Raw genomic sequence first — 27,161 nt, forward strand, 5'->3', positions numbered from 1 at the left:
GAGGCCTGTGCAAATCACATTCTAAATCCTCAAAATAACTGAGACACGTCACTGTAATCCTTTTTCACAGATTGGGAAGTTAAAGTTGGATAATTTACACAATGCCACAAAGGTTGTACGTTACAAGCCCAGGCTTCAAACTCAGTAAGTCTAACTCTGAAGCACACGGTCTCAGCTCTTTCAGTCCTCCAAAGGCCAATGTCTCCCCTCACCTCCAGTCTCCCACAGACACAGATAAGTGTCCCAAAAGTCTACAAAAGGTGTACTCACACCCTCTTTAAGGAAAATGTATTCCTAAGTGCAAGGCTTCAGTGGACTGAAAGCTCAAGCTTGGGGTCAGGCACTATAGATTAACGTACTAGACTTGTTGTGATTAATTATAATTGGAAGGAAATTATTTAAGATTCCACCTCTTGAGAATGGGGATAACACAGCAATTTATGGAATTTCTATGAAGATCAAATAAGATACCGTATTCGAAGCACATCGTCTAGTGCTGATATGCTAAGTGATCAAGTAAGTTAGTCAATAGGATTACTGATATTAATTGTATTCATTATTCATTCTACGCTGTTTTGAAGAGAGTTGCTTCTAATTTAGAATGTGACAGTTAGATTGAACCAATAGTTTTTCAAATGAAAGTTCTCCTAAGAGAGGAAATTTTGTGGAATTGCTTCTCCATAATATAACACTGGAGCCAAAAATAAAGTGTAGGTATATAGAACAACAGTAGATGTAGACAATAAAATCTTAATGAGAATTAGTTAATTCTTCAAATTTGAAGTATCATAAGCTGAAAATTCTTCAAAGAACATGACTTGAAATTACTGAGAGCAAGCTTTAGGAACTACATCCAATTCTAGTCTTGGGAAGGTTGCTTAGGGAACAGCTGGAGCACATAGGCTTCACAGGGGTAACAGAAGTGATGTAGGTAAGTACAGTACTCATACTGTACTTATATAAAAGGTATGTGCAGCCACGTATCTTTTACATGCAAAAGTAATGTTGAGAAACACTTACTAGTATCTGGAGTTTTCTCTTCTGACTTCCCAAATAAAAACTCATACTTTGCCTTGGCAACACTCTGGGAATGTGCTGATGCATTGTTGACCCACACAAATGTCTCTGCCTGCAGAATGAGAACCAAACAAAGGCATTGTTACAACGCAGCATAACAAATAATAATAAAACAAATTACCCAAGAAGGGGATGGTTAAACCATTGTGATGCATAATCACTCAAAATGAAACAAGAAAAGTCAGAATACAATCTGGATACACGATTTCAGCAGTGAGCCGCAGACAAAACAGAGTGTACATATGCTATCCACAGGGGAAGAAAAGAACACACAAAAAGCCTGCCATGACCATGCAGCAGGTTTATGACCAACTGTTCTGAAAAAGTTTATGTGGCTGGGGAGAACTCAGTTAGGAGTGTGCTTGCCATATAACATAAAGACCTGAGTCCAATATCTAGAATTTAGGTTTGAAAAAAAAAAAAAAAAGGGCAGGTATTAGAGGCAGGGGTTTGTAATCCCAGCCCTGGGAAGGCTGACTGGCCAGCCTTGCCTACTCAGTGAGCTCCAGAACAATGAGACCCTGTTTCAAAGTGATTGGCTCCTGAGGAATGGCACCAAGGATGGACCCCTGGCTTTCACATTCACTCACATACTCACATACATGTGCCCACATGAACAGGCTCTCGCATGCATACACTCACAGTAAGTTTATGTTACTTTTTAGCTATTAAAAAGCTATTACAAGCTTGACTTGGTGGCATAAAGATCCCAGCACTCGGGACTCAAAGGCAGGCAGATCTCTGAGTTGGAGCCAGCCAGGGCTACAGAGTGAGTGCCAGGACAGCTAGGGCTTTTACCCAGAGAAACACTGCCCCCCAAAAACCAAAATAACAAATACACAAAAACAAAAACTATTTGCTTATATTATGTTTCTGCTTGATTATCACTCAGTCAAAATTTAAAATATTTCTCTGAGGGTTCTGTTGAGCCACACCAAAAAGAGAGTAGTCTTTCTCCAAAGATGACCACATAGTACATCAGAGACACCATGCACCTAGACAAGACACACACAGAATTGCCAGCCCTTCCACTGATGCTTTCGGTCTTAAATTTGAGCATCTACCCAGTGTCCTCCATAATTCTTAAAGAGCTGCTGTTTAAAGAAACTCTACAGAGATAAAGGTGGTTCACATCACAATTTTGAATTCCCAAGACCTCCTTTCTGACCACTTTAGGCAACTTCAAAACTTGAGTGGTTCCTATTTCTGGCCTACAATGAAGTACTGGATGAAATTTGATCTCTACGCATCAGGAGTCATTCTCTTGTCTCTACTGTGAAGGAGAACATCCAGATCCTGTTTTCATGCACAGGAGTCAAGCTTGCACATCCAGCTATAAATGAGATGAGAAGAGATTAGAGAAGGAACATTATCCGTAGATTCTACTGGGCTGCCAGATGACCTCCAGTGCTTCTTAGAATGCCTACACTGGTTTCTATGTTGACTATGAAACATCTGTTCTCATGTCTGACCCACAACTGGCCCTTCTTCATCCTGAGAGACAATGACATTCAGGGTTATATGAACAACCAAGGAGCTACTTGAAACAAGGGCATCTTAGGACTTCTATTGCAGCCTTTGAAGAAGAAGAAATGACTGACAGTGACTGAAGGCCCAGTTACAACTCCATCACCCCACGACAGACATGTTCAGCATGTGGCATTAGCCCTGTGGCTCTCCCCCACCACCTTGCTCTTCTATACCATTATCAAAAAGTTAACTTGCAGAATTTTGAGACAGTATTCCTAAAAATACCTCTGCAATCATTTAATGTTCATAAGGTGCAAAATTCACCTGTAGAAATTCTTCTTAGTGTAATGTGTTTAACAAGTATAGGTTAATTATCCTTTTCCCCAACAGAGAGAAAATAATCATAATCTGTGTATTTAGAGAGCTTTTTGCTAATGAAAGAGGAACTCCCCCAGCGATTCCCATAGAAGGTGACCTAGTTTGGAAGATGCTTATGGAAGGCTCTCTGAGGAAGTGATATCTGCAGAAATGGTAAGGCTAAGAAGCTGGGAAAGACAGAAACACATGCTACACAGAGGCGGCCATTTGAAAATGACTACCCTATGCCTATACTAAGAGCAGGCCAAGAAGTACAGAAGAACAGGTAAGTGAGTCAGTTCAGAGACCAAGAGACAGAGCAGCATGGATCTCAGAAGCAGTGATCAAACAAGCATGGGGTACTTGGGGAAGGAAGTCTCATCTTAATCAGGTGACTCTGGTTGTCTCAAGTTGACAATAAAACTAACCAGGACAGTGAGTATAAGGAGTCATAATTTAAGTATATTTCTCCATGTGTTTAAAACATACTGATAGGGAGAAGTCCTCCACCACCTAGCCCATCAATGCCGGAGGCAGGTGGGAGAGCTGGCCCTGTGGTCATAAGTGTGGGGGAGCCATCCCTGACTCCTACCAGCTGCAATACTTGGGAGAGCAGGCCCTGCATCTCGCCAGGGCAGCACAATACAGCCAACTCTGTAGCACGAATCTTAAAAGGTCTTATTAATAAAAACAAACCCAGAGCCAGATATTGGGGTGAATGCTGAAAAATCAGAGAGATAGAACACGGCACAGCTAACCTCACCTCCCCAACTTCTCAGCTGATCCTGTTTCCTCAAACTGGAAGCCTCTGAGTCCTCATCCGGAATGAATCTCACCTAAACTGCTGCTAAAAGCATAAAAGCTTAACCAGACTCTAGTTCCTGTTCCTCATGCTTTATATACCTTTTTGCTTCCTGCCATCACTTCCTGGGATTAAAGGTCTTTATGCATGCTTGGCTGTTTCTAGTGTGGCTTTGAACTCACAGAGATCCAGATGGATCTCTGCCTCTAGAATGCTAGGATTAAAGGTGTGTGCCACCATTTTCTGGCCTCTATGCTTATCTAGTGGATGTTCTGTTCTCTGACCCCAGATAAGTTTATTAGGGTGCACAATATTTTGGGAAATACAATATCACCACACAACTCTGTTAGCACAGGTGTGGGTGAGCAAGCTCCGAAATTATGACTATAGGAGAGCTGTCCCCATTTCCCATCTGGCAGACCAACCCTGGCTGCCCAGGGTTATGACTTGGCCTGCCCAACATCCACCCCATCTATAATCTGCTGCAGCACATGAAGGGACCTTACCCACAGACCCAAAGCTGCAGGATCTCTACAACACAGGGTACCAGCGGGATGTCCAGGAGGGGGCCTAGCATTGAACAAGTAGTGGAGACCACGGGGCCTCAAACCAGACCAATGACCGACGACTTGTTGGGTTGCTTTGCAGCTTCCATGATGAGATTTTTAATTCCTTCCTTTTATTTTTCTCGTTTTCTTTTTTGTCCATTTTTTTTCTCTTGAATTTTGTTATATTTGGGGTGGGGGGAAGAGAGGTTCAGGGGCAGAAGGCAGATGTGAAGGGATAGGAATGAATGGGATCAAGATACAAGGTGTGAAAAGCACATAGAATAAACACATTTCATTAAAAATACAAAGGAGTTCTCAAACTTTAGCACAAGTTAACATAATCCATAGTCCATAGCACTTATTAAAACACAACTTCTGTGGTGCAACCAGGAGCTTCAGATTCGGTTAGTACAGGGCCTGGGAATGTGCACCTTCTGCCGCTATACCAGGTGATGCCGCCCATGACTCCTAAATCACATCGTGGGCAGCACGGTTCCTGACAGGTGTGCCTCCCTACTTCCCTGTCTGTAAGAGTCAACTGGCAGTCTTACTATGGACTGGGCAGGACTGACACTGAGCAGACCACACCTGAGCGTCTCGACTTGCAGGCTCTGAAGCTGGAGAGTGAAGCAGCCAGTCTTTAAGCACACTCAGCTTCTCCTAGGAGGAAAAGAGTGTTTAAGGGTTGCTCTAGCAGGAGTAACACACACGGAAGTGTCTCGACTTTAAAAAGCGCTCCATTACTTTGGCAATTGTGGGGACCCCGGCATCCAGGTTCAATTTAAAGCATTCATATCCCTCCACCTCACTAAGTGAGATAAAACTCATCCTCCTTACGTTAATCATCGTAAGATTGTGAGCCCTGCTGATTCTGCTCTTCCCATACTAATGCTTCTAAGTCTTCACTTATTTCTACAATAATCTTTGAAAAATTGTATTTGAAATAATCAGCTTGATTAAAGACATGCATGATTCAGTAATACATTTTTCAGTCTGTATTACTGCTTGAATAAAACATATCCCTTTGCTTTATCACAATTATTTCAGGAGCATAAATCTCTTCAATAACATTACAGAACAGAGGCTGGGGATGAGCTCAGCAATAGAAGTACAGGTTGAGCATGCATGAGGACTGAGGTTCAATCCCTGACACCTAAAACACAATTTAAAAGGATGTAAAGGACTTATATCTCAAGTTAGGTGATCAGGACAATATCCAGCTCTGCTAGTACCTGCTACTCCTCACTACTACAGAAATGTCTGTTCTTGAGATTCCCTGCTGTATAAAAGAACTACAGAAGCTGGATAGCTGACATGTGGTGATACATGCTTCTCATCTCGACACTCAGGAGGCTAAGGCAGGAAGTGACAGTTCAGTGTCAACTCCATCAACATAGTGAGACACTATTAAGAGGGAGGGAGGGAGGGCGGGCAAAAAGCCAATGTTGCAATGATCATCTTTAATTTGGAATCTAAAACTTTTTAGGTACTGACAAGACATCACAAATAGAAAATTCCACACTTAACCTCATGTTACAAGACAAAGTCAACATGAAGGCACAGTAAAAATGTTATATGAAATTTCTTTCAGGCTATGTATATATGGTGTATATGAAACATAGGGTTTCACATTATATATATACAAACATTTCCATACTAAAACTTACATGAAAATCTAAATACTCTTAATCCCATCCATTCTCAATAGGAGATACTAAATCTGTAGTTTTGCTTGAGATTCCCTCTAATTTTGAAGCACGATAATTCCTCATATTTCTGAACCACCTTCACAATCTTCATTAAGGAGTGATTCGAAATTATTTTCTTTGTGATAAAGTTACCATGGTGAGATCACCAACATATATGCTGTGCAGACAAGCACAGAATGTCAGTAAAAGAAAGGATAGCACAAATAAAAACCTCAGCCTCACTGGTGACATCCTCTCAACATTTACAAAGGATTTCACTTACATTCCTCAATACAGAATGTTAGCATAATAACCACTTTTACACAAAAGAAAGATGCTCCTGATGCAAAAGAACTTCTGTCTGGGTACAAAGTAAAAAGAAGAGGACAAAGCAGAGAACTTAAGAAAGGAAGGTTGGGGAGAGAGGGAATGAGAGTGGGGCCTGAGGCTGGCACCACACACTCTCCTCTAATTAATCTCAACTTCAACACGATGGCTAGAGGATCTGAGAGACCCTAAGTCAATCAGTTGAGTACTATAGGCTGCTTTGGGCCAGAAAACATTAAAAGCTAAATAGAACACTATAAAAATAATATCTCACAGCTCACTTAAAACCAACACTTAATTCCAGCATTCACATTCCACATTTGATCCTGTTTAATCCCATCTGTCCCCACTATCCAGCAAAAGCCCTGACCACTGAAAACAGGGTTCTGTGCACACACCAACCAAATGCAGGCAGGGACCTGATGCTCAGGGCTGATACTGTAGAAGGCATGGTTAGGTGATCCTGGATGAATTGTATTCAGAGTAAGGCATGTTGAAGCCCTAATGCCCCTATTTCAAACACAACTGCATTTGGAAAACATTACAATGAGATCATGAGAATAGGACCTAATCTAGGGTAGCTGGTGACCTTCTAAGAAAACAAGACTAGGGACTCAGAGAGATAGACAAATCAAGAAGGTGACCACCTGGAGCCAAGGAAAGGGGCTTCAGTAGTGACAACATAAGGTCACAGAAGGCTGATCTCTAAAACTAAGAGACAATTCATTTCTGCTGCACAAGCCACTCAGTCTGTGGTGTGCTAGCAGCCTAGCAAACACACAGCAAATCTGAAATAACTATTGGTACAAAAGAAGTTGCCTAGGATGGATACATGGGAAATCGAGGTCCTCTTTAGGGGTTCTTAATCTCATTAGTAAGAAAATTAAAGAATAGAGTCAAAAGGAAGCTCAAGGACAATTTCATTAGAGTTTGAAAGAAAACCCCCAAGGCAGACCAGTCATAAAGTACAGATGCAGCCCAGAGGAGGAGGATGGAAGGGGGGGGGGCGCTGTTTAAGCTATTTAAGCTCACATGGAGACCAGACACATGATCAGGCAATCACATGGTGGGGAGAGGAAATTAAGAGAAAGAATAAGAAAGCTCAAAATGCTGGGGAGGGAGTCTCCATTAAGTAACACAGGCTTGGAAAAGATAAAGAAGAAAAAGGAAAGTTTTCCTGAATCATTCATACTTGGATAGATTTATTGCACCAGGGAAAGAAAAAAATTGGAAGGAAAAATAAATGGTCTAATTATTCTACCTATTTTTTGAGCATGGCCTAAGCTGACCTCACCTTCCTAGAGGTGGTCCCTTGGCCAAAGCGGAAGACCAGGCCTTCACTGAAAAGTCAGGTCTACACCCAGGCCAGAGCCTCTGTTCTCTTGAGCAAGAGCTTTTTCTCCTTTAAGAAGGTGACAGAACTTCAGCCCCGGTGGTTCCCTTTTAACTAGAACAGGTTAAATAAGGATGAGAGGTGCACCCTTCAGTCAATCCACAGAGCAGTGAGGGTGTGAGGAGATCGGGCATTGGATAAGGTGGTGAATCAATCAACTACCTGCAACCAGCAAGGCTGGGGGGCCAAGAGGAAAGGATTCTTAGTCCTACAAGCTCTTGGTATTTACCCAGCCACAACCGCTGATTTCTGTCTATACACTCAGGCTTTGAGGGTCTACTAGGGTCAGAGGATTCCAGAAAAAACAAGAAGGAACAAAAGTGGGGGAGATGGTAGGGGCAAGGAGAGAGAGATCCACTTGATCACTTGGAGGTAAGATGGCAAAATAAACAGATACGTCTATGTTTGTCTTCCAAAATCATTAAAAGTACAAAAAGGGGATGTTTGTTTACACACACACACACACACACACACACACACACACACACACACACACATATATTATAAACCCATAAGTTTAAAAAGGGCCATGACACCTTTTAAGCAAATAATCTAAGGCTAGAGTTAAGGAGAAGTCCGCAGAAGCAAAGACCAAACTTGGACCACACTTGGACTAGAGAAAGGGAAGTGGCAGTCGGGGACAGGGGCATATGGAAAACTCATGAAGAAAAGTCAAATCATAATTAAATCTGATTCTAGGACTCTCCAGTATTATTCAAGGGAGCCCTAAATGCAATCCCAGGTGTCCTGAGGAAGCAGAGAGACACCAACCAGAAGCTGTGTGACAAAGAGAGGTGGCGAAGCTGACTCACAGTAGAGATGCTAATGCCCTTGGCTCCCAAGTGAAGGAAGGGTCCAGCACTAGGAAGGCATCTGGAATGCAAGAAGACATTATCTTCTGGAGTCCCCAGAGGACCTGCCGTCAAGCTGGCACACTGAGACCCTAACACGCCTGTGGCCTACTGAACTCCAAGAAAATAAACCCGTGTTCTTTTAAGCTTCTTACAGCAGTCACAGAAAACTAAAGCTGAAACAGAAATATGCCTACAAATGCACTCGTCCATGTCTACATTTGTTTGTGCTTTGATTTTGTAAACAAAAGCCATGGTTATGATTTCTGTTCTGGAAACACATTTCTGCTGACTCTGAGAACCAGTGAGTTGTTAATGAAATAATCACAAGCCAAATGTGGAATTTGCTATCCTATTCTGTCCTTCGTAGTACAGTGCATACAAATATAATATGGTGCTCTTCCACCATAATTAAAAATTCCTGTTACAATTAAAAAAAAAAAAAACCTCTACTACCTAAAACTATACAAAACTATTCATTCTTTCAGTTGACCTGGAAATAAACAGTGATTCAATCCTAACATGCGCATTTTCCCTAATAATATACCTGACATGTGCCTCCATGTAAACAACAAAAACAAAAGGAAACACTGGCGCTTGGGAAGAAGGGTCAGCCTGCCTCTTCCCCACAACTATTCCCCATTCCCGGGACAAGATAACTACATCTTTGGAAAGTCAGTAACAACATCAAGTGGGGACACGGAACTTCTCAAAAGCACCCAGCAGAAAAGTGGAGTACGTGAAAAGCTGAGTCCTTCACTTCTAAAAGTTAAAGAGGACCATCAAAATAAAGGGATGATGCAGGAGAAGGGCCACAGGGTCAGAAGATGATGGCGAAGAGCAGTAGTCAGCTCGCTCAATAGCTTGGCTGCCAGTGTGTTTTTAACAGTGTGAGCAAAAGAGACAAAGACTGAATCCATGCCCTTTTTAAAGCCCCTGGAGGTCCAGTCTCATTTTCCTACCAGCTGCTGTCTGTTCACTATGCTCATTTCCTGAAAGCAGCTCCCCTGGGACAAGGGCAAATGGACATTCTGCTGCTCCCCAAGGGAGGTGAAAGTCAGAGCCAGTGGTCCAATGGGGGCAGGAAGCAGGGGCTCCAGCGCACAGCGCAGCACCACACTACTTTCCATCAATATGAAAGCAAGCCTGTCCCAGACCAAACACATCTCCACTGCCAGCCTTCGCTGGGACCCACTTCAGTTCCCTTCCACACAAGTGGGAAGATTGTATTCCCCCTGCAAGGATCTGAGCCACCCTAGACATGATTCTAACGTCTAAGACTTTAGAGCTTTGCAAATGGTGACTTCTGTCTTGTTTATTTATATGTTTGTTTGTTGGAAGTGTGGTGTGGAATGCTGGGAGTTAGGAAGATGCTAAACATTCATCTATAACAAAGCTTTCTATAAAGCAAATTCAAGATGCCAGTGTCAAGTTTCCCTCACAGCTCCTTCACTAAGATAACAGGTATCCAGAGAGCTGGGGAGCTTCAAAGACAGGGCTTAGAAGAAAATTAACAACCAAACATATTAGCTCACAAGATCCCCTCCTCCGCCTTTCCCACTGTTTCATAATTAGTCATAACAGATGGGCGGGCCCTCTGACAGCAAATGAACAGGCCCAGTGAGTCAAGTCTCTGGTTCACCTTTCTTTTTTTACCTGCCCAAACTGACATTATTTTGCTTTCCTCAGACTCTGGGTCTGTGTACTTCTGGTACTTTAAAATTCATAAATGAAACAAATGAGATGAAGATTCATATTTTTTAAAAATAAAAACAACACTCTTAAGACCCTGAATTTGCTTCCTGGACTCCAGGTCGGCAATCAGAATTCTAGAGCCATCCATACCACATGCAGAGGGTTTTCCTGAACCTGTGCTAGGAGGGTTGGAGAGCCAGGGAACTATCCAAGTCAGCACAGCATAATCAGAACCCTGTGAAAATCCAAGTTGACGATAAATAACTGTGGTTCATAAAAGCTCCTCTGTGTATTCTTTTATAAATGGCCAGGGGCTGAGAACAAGCTACATGACAGAATATAGTAAGAAACTCCACAAAACAGCATCTATACAGTTGAGGCAAAAATGGATACCAAAAGGAACATTATGTCCAGAAAACAGAAATGTACTCAAAAAATTATACCAATACTCAGGCAAACATTAATTATTTGTAGTCTAGATGAACTGTTTCTCATAATTTGATGTAAGAGGATAAAGACAGTAAAATATATGATATGGTTGTCCCTGCTAATTCTAAAAATTATGTTAGTGGTTTACCAGTAAAATCATTTATTCAAATTGCACTGATAAGTTTTTATTGTTTTAGTTTGTTTTCTCTTACTGTGATAAACACCATGACCAAAAGCAACTTGGAGACGAAAGAGTTCATTTCATCTTACAGTTTACAGTCCATCATGAAGGCAAGTGGGGGCAAGATCTCAAGGCTGGAATCTAGAAGCAGGAACTATGGTTCAGATCACAGAGGAACTCTGCTTAGTGGCTTGCCCCCATCGACTGTTCAGATTGTTTTTTTTATTCAACTCAAGCCCACCTGCCCAAAGGTGGCATCACCCACAGTGGGCTGGCCATCACTAATCAAGGAAGGCCCTCAAAGAACTGTTGCCAAGGGCTTACTCAAATGAGGCGCTCCTGACTAGTTTGTATCATGTTGATGACAACCAACCAGGACAGCAGGATGTATGATGTGCCCAGTGTTCAGTAGAAAATTGTTGACACACTAGTTTCAGGTTAAGTCCTAGTGGCCAGTCAACAAATTAAAAAGACTGCAGACAAGCAAGACAAAATGACCTGAGTCTTGGCTTCCAAAGCTCCTTACTATTTAAAGGGCTTTGGGGGCACTAACTCTACCAACAAGATCAGACAGTTCCCTCCCACTGTACAGCTTTAGCTGTACGAAGACACAAACTACCACTTGTAATAAATGCCCAGGTAGAAGCTGTTCCCAGAAAGCTACAAAGATTAAACGCCTAAGAAACAAAATGCTTTCAAAAGTAAATACTTCGTGAAATATGTTTTTAAAATGTAATAATATTTTATTGTCTTTGAGAATTCTATTCCTTGGGTTTAAAGCTATGCACCCCCATCCTCCAACCCCTCCTATAGTCATTTTCTCTACTTTCCCATCCCTCCCCACGAAACTCAAAGATTTCTTCCTTAAAAACAAACAAACAAAAAACCTTCTACAGTTTTCCCCTGAATGTATTCATCACCTCAAACATATATCATTTTCTGGTAAGAATATCCAAAATTTACTCTGATTTTGGAAATGTTGACTGTACTGGTATTAACTGTATTTACCAGGCTGTGTAATACTCTATCCCACACAGATACCACCACCACCACCACCACCCAAAAAAAACTGCTTCCCTTAAGACTTTGTACCCTTTGACCATTCTGCCTCATTCTCAACCCCTTTCAATAGTTCAGATGTCTACTTCTACTAGTTCAACTGTTTTAGATTCCACATCAAAGAGACTATATAGCATTTCTTCTTCTTTGTACACCTGGCTTCTTTCACTTCCTCACAACACTGTGAGCATATACAACTATAACTTGACAACTTCCAATAAATGCAACTTTCTTAAGCAGATGGTTCCTTCAAGACTTTAAAACTTTCAGGTTCCATTTGACCAGTCACCACTCCAGGAATGGCATGCTGTCCCCTGATGCTCTAAGGCATCGACTTAACCCGCAGAAACAAGCTAGCCAATTGTGCTTGTGACTCACACTTAGAAAAACAACACAAGAGGAAGGTATTCTGGAGCAGTGCTTCTACTTGCAACACACCATGCGGGGTGCCTGTGGGCAAATGCAGAATAATGTTGAACCACCTGGGTCTGCTGCACCCAGCCACCAGGAGTGGAACTGGAGGGCCTGAGTGCTGACCAAATGCCTGAAGCTTCTTCCTCTTAGGCATGCTGATGTCTGGGCCATACCTATTCATTCTGCATGTGTGAGAAAACTGAGGCTTAAAAAGGCCTAAGGAACAGCAGCGCAGCTGAGGATGAAGAACGAAGTCCACACCTTTTAAGCCACATCCGCCTCTGTAAAACAAGCTACAACCACCATGTATAGATGAATTAGCATTTCTGACTTATTCTGAGTATGTTAAAGTTGTTCATTCTTTGCTGCTTTCAATGGTTTTAAGCTTGTGTTGTTAAGAAGAACAACATGTAGACAAAGTTGCTTTGGGGCCATCCAATGCAGGGGATGTAACAACACTGGAGAAACAATTGCTCTGCATGAACCAAAGAACAAAATGCAAATGCAGATTGTCTCTGCTCCTAAACACTAGAGAATAAATGGTTCACCACTTTCATAAGTACATAGCCAATTCCACCCTCAACCCCTCCCCCACTGTCTTTACTCTGCAGATCTTCTGAGGTTTATTCTCTACCTGTGCATCGATCAAAGGAACACACACACACACACACACACACACACACACACACACACACACACAAATGTGATAAATTACACTTCTAAGGGTTAGATCAAAAAACACTTCATGGTTTACTGAAGATGTGTGATGAATAGCTTTATGTCAACTTGACACAAGCTACTCAAGTCATTTGAGAGGAGGGAACCTCAATTAAGAAAAATCTTCTATCATATCAAGCTGTGTGCAAGCCTGTAGGGCATTTTCTTAATTAGTGATTGATGGGGGAGGGTAGCCGGGTGGTCCTGGGATCTGTAAAAAAGCAGGTTGAGCAAGCCATGGGAGCAAGCCAGTAAGCAGCTCCTCTCCATCAGCCCCTGCTTCCAGATTCCTGCCCTGTTTGAGCTCTTGTCCTGACTTCTTCCTTCAGTGAGGATATGGAAGTGTAAGCCAAATAAACCCTTTCCTCACCAAGCTGCTTTGGTCATGGTATTTTATCACAGCAATAATAATCCTAAGACAGATGTGGTTCAAAGAACATAATACTTTACTAAGTCTTCTTGACAGTTACTTGATGGAAACCAGGAATCTGACTTGTGTCAGAGAAAATAAGAGCTGAGCTCCAAATAATTAGATTACAAATGAACTTTGGAAATCCACACATGAAATGCAAAAATTGCCTACAAATTGTATTGATAATCATGATAATAAAATGGCTAACTGAAATTGATAGTGTCTATTAATTTGTGAACAGAGACTCCTGATATGAGTCTGATTACAAACCCTTAATTGTGCTTTAGGGAGATGAGAACAAAATTAGCTTATGACAAGAGCAAATTAATTAGAACTGTAAGGGGGTGTGACATTATTGGGGCCTAATTCTATTACATGGAGCACAATACCCAGCCAATACAATTCAGAAGGCATTTTTATTTTTTCAGAATGACCAAAGTAGGTAGTGCTAAAAAAAAATTCTATGCTATTATAACCTTATTCTTTTCACAAAAGACCCCCAGGAGCTCTGACATAGGAAATTTAGAAAGATTTTGTTATTTCCTAACTATGCATGTGTGTGTGTATAAGACTCTGGCCGAGGCTGGGGCTCAACAAGGGCCAGGGGCCGGGTGGGGGGAGAGAAGAGGGGAAAAATGAAACTGGATGGATTAAAAAAAATCCTAAAGTGGGTAACAAGGGACCAAGATTTAGGGAGGAGTACAAAGAAAAACCTGTCTTATCAGTAACGTGTCCGCATGTTCCTGTGTGACTTACATAAGGAAACTTTACCCTCTAAGAGCAAAATCCCAAGAACAGAGTATAGGGAGAGGGAGGGTATCAACTAAGCACTGATTCTTTATACTTGCAGACCACCTTATCCGGTCCTTCAATCAAACATGGCCACAGTTTCCTCACCTGTAACTGACCAAGCAAACAAGACGCGGCATGAATGCATCCACCCACCCACAATCCATCTATCCATCCACCCACCCACAATCCATCTATCCATCCACCCACCCACAATCCATCTATCCATCCACCCACCCACAATCCATCTATCCATCCACCCACTCACAATCCATCTATCCATCCACCCACTCACAATCCATCTATCCATCCACCCACTCACAATCCATCTATCCATCCACCCATCCACATTCATTCACTCATCCACAATCCATCTATCCATCCACCCACCCACAATCCATCTATCCATCCACCCATCCACATTCATTCACTCATCCACAATCCATCTATCCATCCACCCACCCACAATCCATCTATCCATCCACCCACCCACAATCCATCTATCCATCCACCCATCCACATTCATTCACTCATCCACAATCCATCTATCCATCCACCCACCCACAATCCATCTATCCATCCACCCATCCACATTCATTCACTCATCCACAATCCATCTATCCATCCACCCACCCACAATCCATCTATCCATCCACCCATCCACATTCATTCACTCATCCACAATCCATGTATCCATCCACCCACCCACAATCCATGTATCCATCCACCCACCCACATTCATTCACTCATCCACAATCCATCTATCCATCCACCCACTCACAATCCATCTATCCATCCACCCACTCACAATCCATCTATCCATCCACCCACTCACAATCCATCTATCCATCCACCCACTCACAATCCATCTATCCATCCACCCACTCACAATCCATGTATTCATCCACCCACTCACAATCCATCTATCCATCCACCCACTCACAATCCATGTATCCATCCACCCACTCACAATCCATCTATCCATCCACCCACTCACAATCCATCTATCCATCCACCCACTCACAATCCATCTATCCATCCACCCACTCACAATCCATCTATCCATCCACCCACTCACAATCCATCTATCCATCCACCCACTCACAATCCATCTATCCATCCACCCACTCACAATCCATCTATCCATCCACCCACTCACAATCCATCTATCCATCCACCCACTCACAATCCATCTATCCATCCACCCACTCACAATCCATCTATCCATCCACCCACTCACAATCCATCTATCCATCCACCCACTCACAATCCATCTATCCATCCACCCACTCACAATCCATCTATCCATCCACCCACTCACAATCCATCTATCCATCCACCCACCCACAATCCATCTATCCATCCACCCACTCACAATCCATCTATCCATCCACCCACTCACAATCCATCTATCCATCCATCCATCCTCCCATATAACAAAAGTTGTCCAGTCTAGGGGAAAAATGCCAGCAAAAGCATGTGTTTTATACCAGTCAGTGTGGGGTGATAAAATCCTGGTAGGTCATTTTGAGTCTAGTAGTCCCAAACTTTAAGACATCTAAGAATCGATTGATTGGGCCTTCACCCCCAGTGGGAATCAAGAAATCGATTTCTAGAAAATTCCATAATGATTCTGATAAATAAAGCTGTCTCAAGGATCACACAATGAGAAGACACTGCTCTAATACAAGCGAATTAACCTTTTTACACATCCCAAATTAAATGAACTAGATCAACCTTGCAAATGACATCAGGTTATATTGGACAGATGACAAAAAAAGAGGAAATAACACAGGTCCTCCAGGAGCATGCAGACAATGGAGGAGTCAAGTAGGGGACAGCTGTGTTGGTCAGCTACCACAGATCTGGCTGCAGTAGTTAATAATTAACCTTCCAATGCTAGTGGCTTTCAGGGAATGCTTATTTGTTGCTCAGATACTGAGACTGCTATGGGACAATTGTGGCTGTGCTCCAGGTACAAGGTGGCTACAAATCACCTCACTCTACCTTCATTCTGGAACACAGGCTAAAGAGGCAGACCCTGTCTGTAATATCACAGTAAGGGTTTGGGAGCCAAACAACACAATTTATATCTATCACTTCCACTCTCACATTCTAGGATGAGATAGCTGAGCCACAAAAAGAAATTAATTCTGAAGCCCAAAGCACTCCATTTCTCTTGGAGAAACACTAGTAGATGTACTGGCAGAGAAGCCATTGTGAAAAACCTTATTCGCACACCAAACAGAATGGAGGGACATTATAACACAAAACTTTACCATGCCACTCAACATAGTAATGGGAAGATATAACACAAAACTTTACCATGCCACTCAACATAGTACACAATTTAAACTTATGAATACTTTATATCTAGAATTTTCCATTTAATATTTTTATACAAGGTTTATCCATTGGTTACTAAGGCCATGGAACGTGGAACTTCTAAAGGAACCTACTGTATACTCCTCATTTTACTATAGAATACTAACATTCATACAAAGGCAAGCAAGCCAGTCAGGAAGTCACCCTAGATACTGTCTTCTTTCTCATTTCCACTTCTAACCAATCTTCTAGAATGTCAATTTTATCACTGTAGTACCTCTCTAATATCATCTTTTAATTCAGGAACAACCATATTCCTCTTCATGTCATCCTATCCAGACTAGTACCCGGCAACAGTCACAGTGATCACTATGCTCTTCCCATCCATCCCTGGGGCTCTCATTTGTGACCTTATCATTGTAGACCTGAAGCACTGGGGTCTGGATGAGCTGATCGTTTTCCAAGTTTTGTCCCATACTTGGGAATTTCAAAACTAGGTTCGTCCACATTAAAATGTCTCACTGTTTCTATGTCCAAGATGAAATCCTCAAATCACTGTCAGAGCATGTATCCACTTCTGACCCCTCCTCCTCTCTGGAACTTCCTGACCTACTTTGTTCCATACTTCTGCAGATGCCCAGAACCTCTCCTCTCTTCTTACCTCTCACACCAATATACCTATAACCTGGAATGTTCTTTCTCACTGTCTTAGTCACATGGGGAACAAGCGACTGTCCCTGCAGACTTTGTGTATGCACTCTATCTAAATGTGCCAACACATCATAATTTAAACATTTTTGAGCTATATGACCTGGCATAAGTTACTTATGCTCTCTGTGCTTAAATTTGTTCATCTACAAGTAATGATCTGACTTCACACTTTTTTATGGATAAGAAAAGATATACACAGAACAGAGCCCAGACTTCTGAAAGTATCCAACCAGTTGCTGCTGTTAGTATTATTGATATATTTCTATTTTGATATTTCATAGTTTACATAGTTATCTTAATTTAGTTTATACATCTTTATCTCAATAACTCAGTTTATATATTTATTTCCTTAAAATATAGGAACAGTATATTGTAATAACATTACAATGTAAAATACTTTTAATTTTGACATGTTTTTATTTCATTATTAAATGCACATATTATTTTAACTAAATAACTCTGCTATGAGGCAACTTATTAATTTTTTATATTGTTAGTAATGTTTCAGTGACCTGCCTTTTTACATTTGTTTACATTCTGTTCCAATTATAAGGAAAATCTCCTAGAAGAAGGAGGATAGAATCAAAGAAAACATACATGTAAGACTCAAGTCTTTATGTGTTTCCAAACTGTTCTCCAGAGTGTCTGACCAGCAGTGGCCATTAACTATATTCATGCATGGTTGACTCTCAAGCCAAATCACAATTCTTAGCACGTTTTACACATCTAATAAACTAAGCGAAAGGTGTAAGGAGAAGGAAAGGGAGAGGGAAGTTAGAGAGAGAAGGGCATTTCTGGGAAAACAGAATCATCCCAGGAAAGGCAGGCCACTGGAAAAGTACAGACCAGCTGGGCTAGCTCAGAATGGCTAAGAAAAATTAAGTAGACCAGAGTGTTCAATGTGCTTGAGGATCTTGCTGAAATTCTAGTCCTGATTCAGCAGGTCTGGGGTAGTATCTAGGGCTGCATTTTAACAAACGTGTTAGAAATACTGATGCTATTGGTCCATGAAACATATTTCAAATAATAAGTAGATGGTGATACTAAAGAAACAGGTATTACTAATAAGCTTTGGATTGTGGCAGTCAACTGAATGAAAGGAGTTCATGGGAGGTTTCTATGCAACAGAGACCTAATCATGTAAGAAAAACAATTATGTCATATTATCAATCATTTTAATATTTGTCATTTTAGTATTTTCTGCTTTAATTAATTATATAAAATTCTGAGGCTTTTTTGGCAAGGTTTCCATCTCTCATGTACATACATACATACATAAACACACAATACATATTGTTAATAATAGAACTGATAATTAGCAGATATAAATGAATGGATTAAGAGTTTTATTCTTCCTACCCCTTACCTTCTCTTGCACATTCAGCTGAAACCATAGCTCAAAGCTCCTGGAAGCTGCTTCATCATTGTTTCATGGCAACCAAGGGCCCAGTTATGGCTCTTCTCATTAAAATGACATGGGGGTAACCAAGAGTTATTCCCCTCCCTAACTCACTGAGCCTAACTCATTCGAATTCAGAAAGTAATGACTATCAGTTCTTGCTTGGAGCATGTATCATCGGAACACACCTCAGATAGAAAGTAAATACACAGGAAAGAATGGTGGTTATTCAAAAAGTGGAAAACTAACTCAACTCAGGGAAATGCAAAGGAGACAAAGGCCTAGGCAAATCCCCAGCACTAACTGTGTCAGGCATCACTCTCTGCCCCTCCCAGTCACCATCAGTGTTGGGATACTGACAGGAAGAAGCCAGCATTGCTTTCAGTCACTGTGTTACAACCTGGGAAGGGAGATACCATAAAAAATAAAGACAGGAATAACTTAGGTTAGGAGAGCTCAATTCCTGATCTCGGGTGTTTGGCCAGTACCTTTCCCTCGCAACTGGTCCAGAACGCAGCAGTTCCCAAGGTTCTCAGATGACTCCCTAGCAGGAAGTCACTGCTTCCGACGCTATCACCAACTTCTATGTGGACTGCAGAAGAGTTCAGACAGCATCACACAAGATCCAGTGGCCTGGACTGTGAAAAGTGAGTCTGCCAAGACACTTTCAATGTCTCGAGGCATAAAAAGGCATAGTCTATTAGAAGCTAGCTTTAAAGAGTTTCTATCAGAATTCTTGAAATTTTATCAAAATTTCAGTTCTTATATAGTCTGGCTTAAACTTGCGGTATCTTGGTAGTTTGTTTTCAATGCCAGCATCAATCCTAGGTCCTCAGGCAAGCTCGGGAAACACACTACTACTGAATCACTCCCCCAAACCCTTCTCCACTTCTCTGCAGACTTTTCCATTATTCTAAACACAACTGCACTCATCCACTCAGTGACCAATCTGATGACATCAACCTTGTTTTTCTACCTTCTCCTTCCCACTACACTCCTCATTACAGAAACAATACCAGTGTACCAGTGAAACTAGAGTCATCATTAATAATCAACACTTATTTTAAAAAATTTTTGAGTCAAAATCTTGCAATGAGCCCGGCGGTGGTGGTACACCCCTTTAATTCCAGCACTCGGGAGGCAGAGGCAGGCGGATCTCTCCGTGAGTGAGTTCGAGGCCAGCCTGGTCTATAGAGCAAGATCCAGGACAGGCACCAAAGCTACACAGAGAAACACTGTCTCAAAAAACCAAAAACAAAAATCTTGCAATGTAACCCATGTTAGCTTTGAACCTGCTATGTAGCAGAGGCGCTAGAATTATAGGTGTGTGTGCCACAGCTGGCTAACTCTTTTCAAGGCCCAATCCTAACTTAAAAACTCCATCCCGTTAGACAACATTTATGAGGTTCCCATCCCTTGGGATGCACATATTACTTAACACTGCTGTTACTCTTTCATTTGACATTTGGAAGAATGTCTCTTATTCAGTAAATGGTCCCCCTATCAAGATGAAGTAGAAAGTCTCATGATCTTAGGTCACTCTCTTGGAGCATTCAGCCCTCAGATGAATGTTCAACAAAGATGTTGTTCAGTTACTACTTGACTTTTGAAACTATTGATGAAATTATTGATGTGGGGTGTGGTCCTAGGTAGGTAAGAAGGAATTGTAATGGGAAAGGAAAAGCATGATCAAACAGTGCTTTCTCAAGGTTAATAATCATTTTCATATCTGACTAGGGTTCAAGAAATAAGCAGCAAGGAGAAGATCACAGAGAAGCATCAGTAGAGAAAGCTACTTAAAAGGTGATCTGGAACCTGGAAACAACCTAAATGCCCTTCAACTGAAGAATGGATAAATAAAATGTGGTAAATATACACAATGGAGTACTACTCAGCAGAGAAAAACAATGACATCATGAGGTTTGCAGGCAAATGGATGGAACTAGAAAAAATCATCCTGAGTGAGGTGACCCAGGCTCAGAAAGACAAACATGGTATGTCCTCACTCATAAGTGGATAGTAGATGTAAAACAAAGATGACTAGACTGCTACTTACAACTCCAGGAAGGCTACCTAGAAAACAGGACCCTAAGAAAGACACAGGGATCGCCCAATGACAGAGAAATGGATGAGATATACATGAACAACCTGGATGACAGTGGGAGTAATGAAGGGCAAGTTTCGAGGGAAAGAGAGCTTAGGGGAGCAGGAGATCCCAGCTGGATCAAGAACAGAAAGGGAGAACGAGGAAAAAAAGACCATGATAAATGAAGACCACATGAGAACAGGAAGAAGCAATGTGCTAAAGAGGTCTCCAGAAATCCACAAAGATACCTCCACAATAGACTACTGGCAATGGTTGAGAGAAAGCCCGAACTGACCTACTCTGGTGATCGGATGGCCAAACACCCTAACTGTCATGATAAAACTCTCATCCAATGACTGATGGAAGCAGATGCAAAGATCCACAGCCAGGCCCCAGGTGGAGCTCCATGTGTCCAGTTGTTGAGAAAGACAAGCGATTGTATGAATGAGAATTGTTTTGTTTTGTTTTGTTTTTTGTTTTTGTTTGTTTGGTTGGTTGGTTGGTTTTGGTTTTTTGAGACAGGGTTTCTCTGTGTAGCTTTGCGCCTTTCCTGGATCTCGCTTTGTAGACCAGGCTGGCCTCGAACTCACAAAGATGCGCCTGGCTCTGCCTCCCGAGTGCTGGGATTAAAGGTGTGCGCCACCACTGCCCGGCTTGAGCGAGAACTGTTGAGACCATGATTGGAAAAAGCACAGGGACAAATAGCCAAACTAATGGAAACACATGAATTATGAACCAACAGCTGTGGAGCCCCCAACTGGATCAGGCCCTCTGGATAAGTGAGACAATTCAATAACTTGAACAGTTTGGGAGGCATCCAGGCAGTAGGACCCTGACCTGTCCTTAGTGCATGAGCTGGCTGTTTGGAACCTTGGGCTTATGTGGGGACACTTTGCTTAGCCTGGGAGGAGGGGACTGGACCTGCCTGTACTGAATCCACCAGGTTGAGCTGAATCCCCAGGGGAGTCTTGGCCCTGGAGGAGATGGGAATGGGGGTGGGATGGGGGGGGAGAGGGGGACGGACAGGGGAATCCATGGCTGATATGTAAAAATAAATTAAGTTATAAAATAAAAAGGTGATCTGGAAAAGGGCTCTTTGAATGTCAGAGTCACAAATTAAAGCCAAAGTCATAAAACAATGGGAAACAGCCTCACAAAGCACAAACAATTAAAATAAGTAAGGAAAGAAGAATATCCATGAGTACTCTAAGTGGTACTGTAGTCAGTACGCTTAAGGACAAAGCTCACGGATCGTCTTACTAGGAACAGGAGATGGAACCAGCAACACAGCACAATGGAAGGGTGATTGTCCAGCATACAAGAGGCCCCAGGTTCAATCCACACCAGTGACAGAAAAGATAAACGAAGACAGAAAGACATTTTATATTCTGATTAACATCTCTTAATTCATTCCTAATCAGATTAACTGATAAAGACAATTTAAGGAGCTATAAATATGGCGGGGGGGGGGGGGGGGGGGGCTTATACAAAATATAAACCAATTTTAAAGTACAAAAAAGGTCAAACATTAGAAATTAAAAAGAAAATTGTAATAGACATTTACAACTCCAATGAAAAACATACAAATGCTGAAAAACAGAAATTTCAGTTGAATCTGAAGGATAAACTCACTAAACACAAACTAAGAAGCAGTCCAAACAATACTGTCCTGTGTAATTAGTCAACTGAGTATTTAAGAATCTATAGTTAGACAAAAGAGAATAGCAGCTGGACTTCAAACTACCTGAAGGTAAAAAATAGCAAAACCAGGAGCTAGAGCGAGAACTCAGCAGTCAAGAAGTAGTAACACTCTTGCAAAGGGGTCAAGTGCAGTTTCCAGAACCTAGTCATGACCTCCCGTAATTCCAGCTCCTTTAGGATCTGTGGCCCAGGCCTCTGCAGGCAACTGCAATTCACATCCAAACACACACACACACACACACAAAAAAAAAAAAAAAAAAAAAAAAAAAAAAAAAAAAAAAACCACTAAAAATAAAATAACTCTTTTCTTTAAAAAATGAACTAATTATGAATATTCTCATACAGTGGTCTTAAAATTTATCATGCAGGCATTTTATCTGTCCTTAGCAAATACCATAATAAATCATACGTATTTTTTATAACAGAGAGATTCCCAAGTAATAGTGGGCAGTGCATACTCCCTCCACTACACAGCATGCATTCCATTCAGCCAGCTCTTACACCACTAATAAATTGCTTACTTTCCTGACAAAGCCATATTAAATCTGTGACAACGCCATTGACTTTATAAACAATGTACATTTAAAATGAACATAGGTCAACTGTGATTCTTAAAATCTTGTCATGAATATCAGGGACTGCTTTTAAATAGTTTTCAAACATTAAAAATGTTAGAGTCCCTGATATTCTCCATACTTCTAATCCTGAAGACCTGAGTCCAATCTTGGGATCCACACAATAAAAGAACTGACTTCTCCAAGTTGTCATCTGACCTCCACACATGCACTCGGCACATACAAATAAATACATTAATAAATTTAATAATGTTGGAAACTTGGGGGTTACTTAAAGGCGGGAATATACAATAATACAAACACATAGTAACGGTTTTGCTTTTTCTTTCAGAAAAAAAAAAAAATGCCAAACTGCAAACTGAGTTGTTGCGGCACCTCTACTGACATGTCTGTCTTCTTTGACTGGCTAAAAACATATTCAGAAAGCCAGGAGGTGGTGGCGCATGCCTCTAATCCCAGCACTCAGGAGGCAGAGCCAGGTGGATCTCTGTGAGTTTGAGGCCAGCCTAGGCTACCAAGTGAGTTCCAGGAAAGGTGCAAAGCTACACAGAGAAACCCTGTCTTCGGAATCAGAAGACTTGCGAGTATTCCAGGTAACTACCAACCTGATGCCTCTTTCTTTTCCATTACCTGAAGTGCCTCCACCTGCTTAAAAACTATGTCCTAACTGTTCTTTATAGTTTAAAAAATTTATTTTTTAAAAAACATGCATAATTACACACTGTAAGTTAGGCACTATGCCGAGAACTTTATTTTCTGGTCTAATTTGCTTTGTGTTGCACCTTGAAAGTCCAGCATCAAGACAAAGGTATGCATGAGCTCAAGGCAAGCGCGTGAAACAGGAACCACAGGGAGACACTGCTTACTGCTTGCTCCTTCTCGCCTCCCTGTCTGCCTTTCTCTTAGAACCCAGGCCCTCCTGCTTAGGATGGTATTTTCCACAGTGGGCTTACATCAGTTAGCCATCACGAAAATGTCCCACAGCTATCCCCACAGGTCCCTCTTTCGGAGGCAGTTCCTAAAACGGGGTTCCCTTTTCCCAGGTGATTCTAGTTTATGACAAGTTGACAGCTGAAGCTAACTATGACATCTTACATTCATCTTTACAACCACTTGAAAAATCTATCACCATTTTTCTATGTTCTATTATCATTGCTATCTTGTTGGCAAAGAAATAGATAAAGGTTAAAAGTCATATCAGACAAATGATGGAACCACAATATGCCATAATCACTGGAAGAGATAGGCTTGGACACCATGTGTAGTCTGGTCTACTACCATAGAAAACCTTCTCTCTTGATTTCTGTTCTAAAAACCAAAATTCCCCTTAAGACTTGTCTCATGTACATGCCAGAGTCTCACAAGGTTCCCTGTACTATGGATTCTCATCTATGAACCTTAGTGGGGTCTGTTCTATATACCTGACTAGCAATAACTAAAATAAAAAGCATCAACATCTCAAATATAGTCTCTCTTTCTTACATTTACTCCAAAGGGAAAGTAGAGTCCATCAAAACACTTAGAAACTACAACCACTTACTAATTCCTTACTTACATCTTATCCTGCACAAGGATTTCTAGTATAGACCACAGCTGGGAGAAAACAAGAAATGAGAAATTGAAGAAATGAACGGTCAAGAGGTTTCTAGTATAAAAAAAAAATGAATTACTAGTATTACAAAAGTTCAAAATGGCATTAAGAATTTTCTCTCTTCCTTGCATGTGTGTGGCGTGTGTGTGTGTGTGTGTGTGTGTGTGTGTGTGTGTGTGTGTGTGTGAATCTGCATGTCCATATGTGTACAGGGCAGATGTGTGATGAGGAGTACACATGGACTTGTATACGTGTGCATGTGGAAACCCTAACTTGATAATCTATGTTTCTTCACTGGTTGCTCTCTACATTTATTTTCTGAGACAAGGTCTCTCACTGAAGCTAGAGTTCACTGATTCTAGCTTGTCTACCTGGAGATCCCTCGGCTCTGCCTCCCAACCACCAGGACTACAGGTATCTATAATACCTGCCCAGCCTTTAGGTAGGTTCTAGGAATCCAACTCCAATCTTCACACTAGTGGGGGCAAGCAATCTATCCACTAAGCAATCTCCCTACACCAAACTTATAGATGAAAGTATACAGTATACAGTATTGAGACAAATACATCAGAGGCCAAAGGAAGAGGAAAACACTGCCTAGCCCTCAAATGTGTTCTTCCTGTTCAGTATTCCACACTGTGCCCCCTGCTTGCTACCACTCTGTGGTAGATGGCACCTGGTTTGGGTAAATTATTTCCCACCTAATGTATTCCCTATAGGTGCAGTAACTCCTCAGGTTCAAAGGAAAGAGATATTTTAAACAGGCAACACATATTTCTACATATTTAGACAAGACAGTTTAATTAAAATAGTCCCTAATTCTAGTTTATTATTCTTTATTTGTCTACACAAACTTCCTTACAATCCAGAACCCTTATTAGTTTTTTGGTTTTTTGACTTTTGTTGTTGTTGTTGTTTTAATTTCAAAGACTGAGTTGCCTCAGAATCAGTTCTCAGAACAAGCAATGATTACTTCCTTAAAGAGTTACCTCCTGGGCTGATTCTTGACTTCCCTAGGCAAGGCCTCCCTTGATCTCCAAAGCTGTTAAAATGTCCTGAGAAGCTTTGAATTACTTTTCTGCAAAGAGGCACAAAAGACTCCTGCATCTACATGGATTCTCAACTCATTCCAAATTAGTGGTTTCTCTTGCTTATTTTTAAAAAATCAAAGAAAGCATAACATTTAAATAAGGTAACCAAGATTGCCTCACAGGGCATACACCCTTATCCAGATTTTTAAGCCCTTGTACTGCTTTTAGGTCAGATTTTTTTGTTTTCTTTCACAAATCTCAAATGTTAGTTAAAAATCCAATGTTTAAAATAGACTACTAAAATATAATTTTCATGACTACTTTATTCTTCATTGAAGCGCAGCTCATACAAAGGCTCATTCATGTTAAATTGCTATTTTTAAATGTGCCTAACTCCCCAACTCGTTGCTTAGAATATGTTAACAATTAAGCATTCTCTTTCTCTGGAATAAAAAGAAAAGTTCAGAATTATTTTTCTTCCATCTAATTTCCTCCTCCCCACCCCAACGGCCATCCTGAATATCAACATTATTTTAAACTTTGCTGTTACCTATCACAATGGCTTCATTCATAGGTCATTCATAAATATCTTTCTGAACACTTGAAACTATGACTTTTAAACTCAGAACCAGTGCTACAATTCAGAGGCTGTATGTCCCACAGGAGTCCCATGTGCTACAGGCTTGGGCCCTATTGGGAAGGGGTAGGATGCTCAAGAGGTAGGCCATATGGAGAGAGAGGTCCTGTAGGTTAGAAGAATGTGTCCTCAAAAGGGATTATGAATTGGAAGCCTTGTCTGTGTTCTCCCTCCTCCATCTGAATACTTGTGGCTCAGACTCTAAGAACTTCAATTAGGAACCCTCTGACTACGGACCTAGGTTCTAATCCTGCGTCCACTTTTTAATAGTGACTCTTGTAATGTTAGTAGTACTAGACACGTCCATCTTCAGTGCCTTCTCACTAAGATCCTGCGCATGTCAATATGACAGAAGCCCCTCCACAAGCTACAGAGCTGATACCCCGCGTTAGAAGCACCTGGGGTCATTCCAGTATGACCTTCAAGTGACTCTTACTCCAGTACTGATAATGTTCACAAGACTGTGAACCAACAGGGGTGTCCATAGCTGTCACTCAGGGTAACTCTGTCTCCACCAAACATCAGACTGATCGCTTTCTTTTATGACCTGGAGCTTGTCAAGTATGAGCAATGACCAAGCAAACAAGTGAACCAACAAATAACCAGCTGAGCTGGTTTCCTCAATACCTTTTCCTGAGACCTGACTGGGCACAGGGAGAACTTTTCTCCTCTGTGTAGGAAAAATGGGGCTGGTAATTTCCCCACGTTTGCAAGTGTCCATCAAAAGATTCTACCTGTTTTATGCTATAATAGGAATTCCTTTTCTGCCTGATTTCGAGACATTTGTAGATTTCTTAGATGGGAGTGGTCTTTTTATTGTATTAAGGTTCATTCTGAATAAAACCTTTTCTTTCTAAACAAACAAAAATGTTGAGGTGCTCGGGGAGGAATTATGG

General features: G+C 41.4%; 1 pseudogene; it reads right to left on the reverse strand.

Annotated features, from left to right (window-relative positions):
• LOC118597779 overlaps nt 1–27,161 on the reverse strand; it is a 155,399-nt pseudogene that overhangs the window by 30,056 nt on the left and 98,182 nt on the right.

The sequence above is a fragment of the Onychomys torridus genome, chromosome 17 (assembly GCF_903995425.1).
Source record: "Onychomys torridus chromosome 17, mOncTor1.1, whole genome shotgun sequence".
NCBI classification, from domain to species: Eukaryota; Metazoa; Chordata; class Mammalia; order Rodentia; family Cricetidae; genus Onychomys; species Onychomys torridus.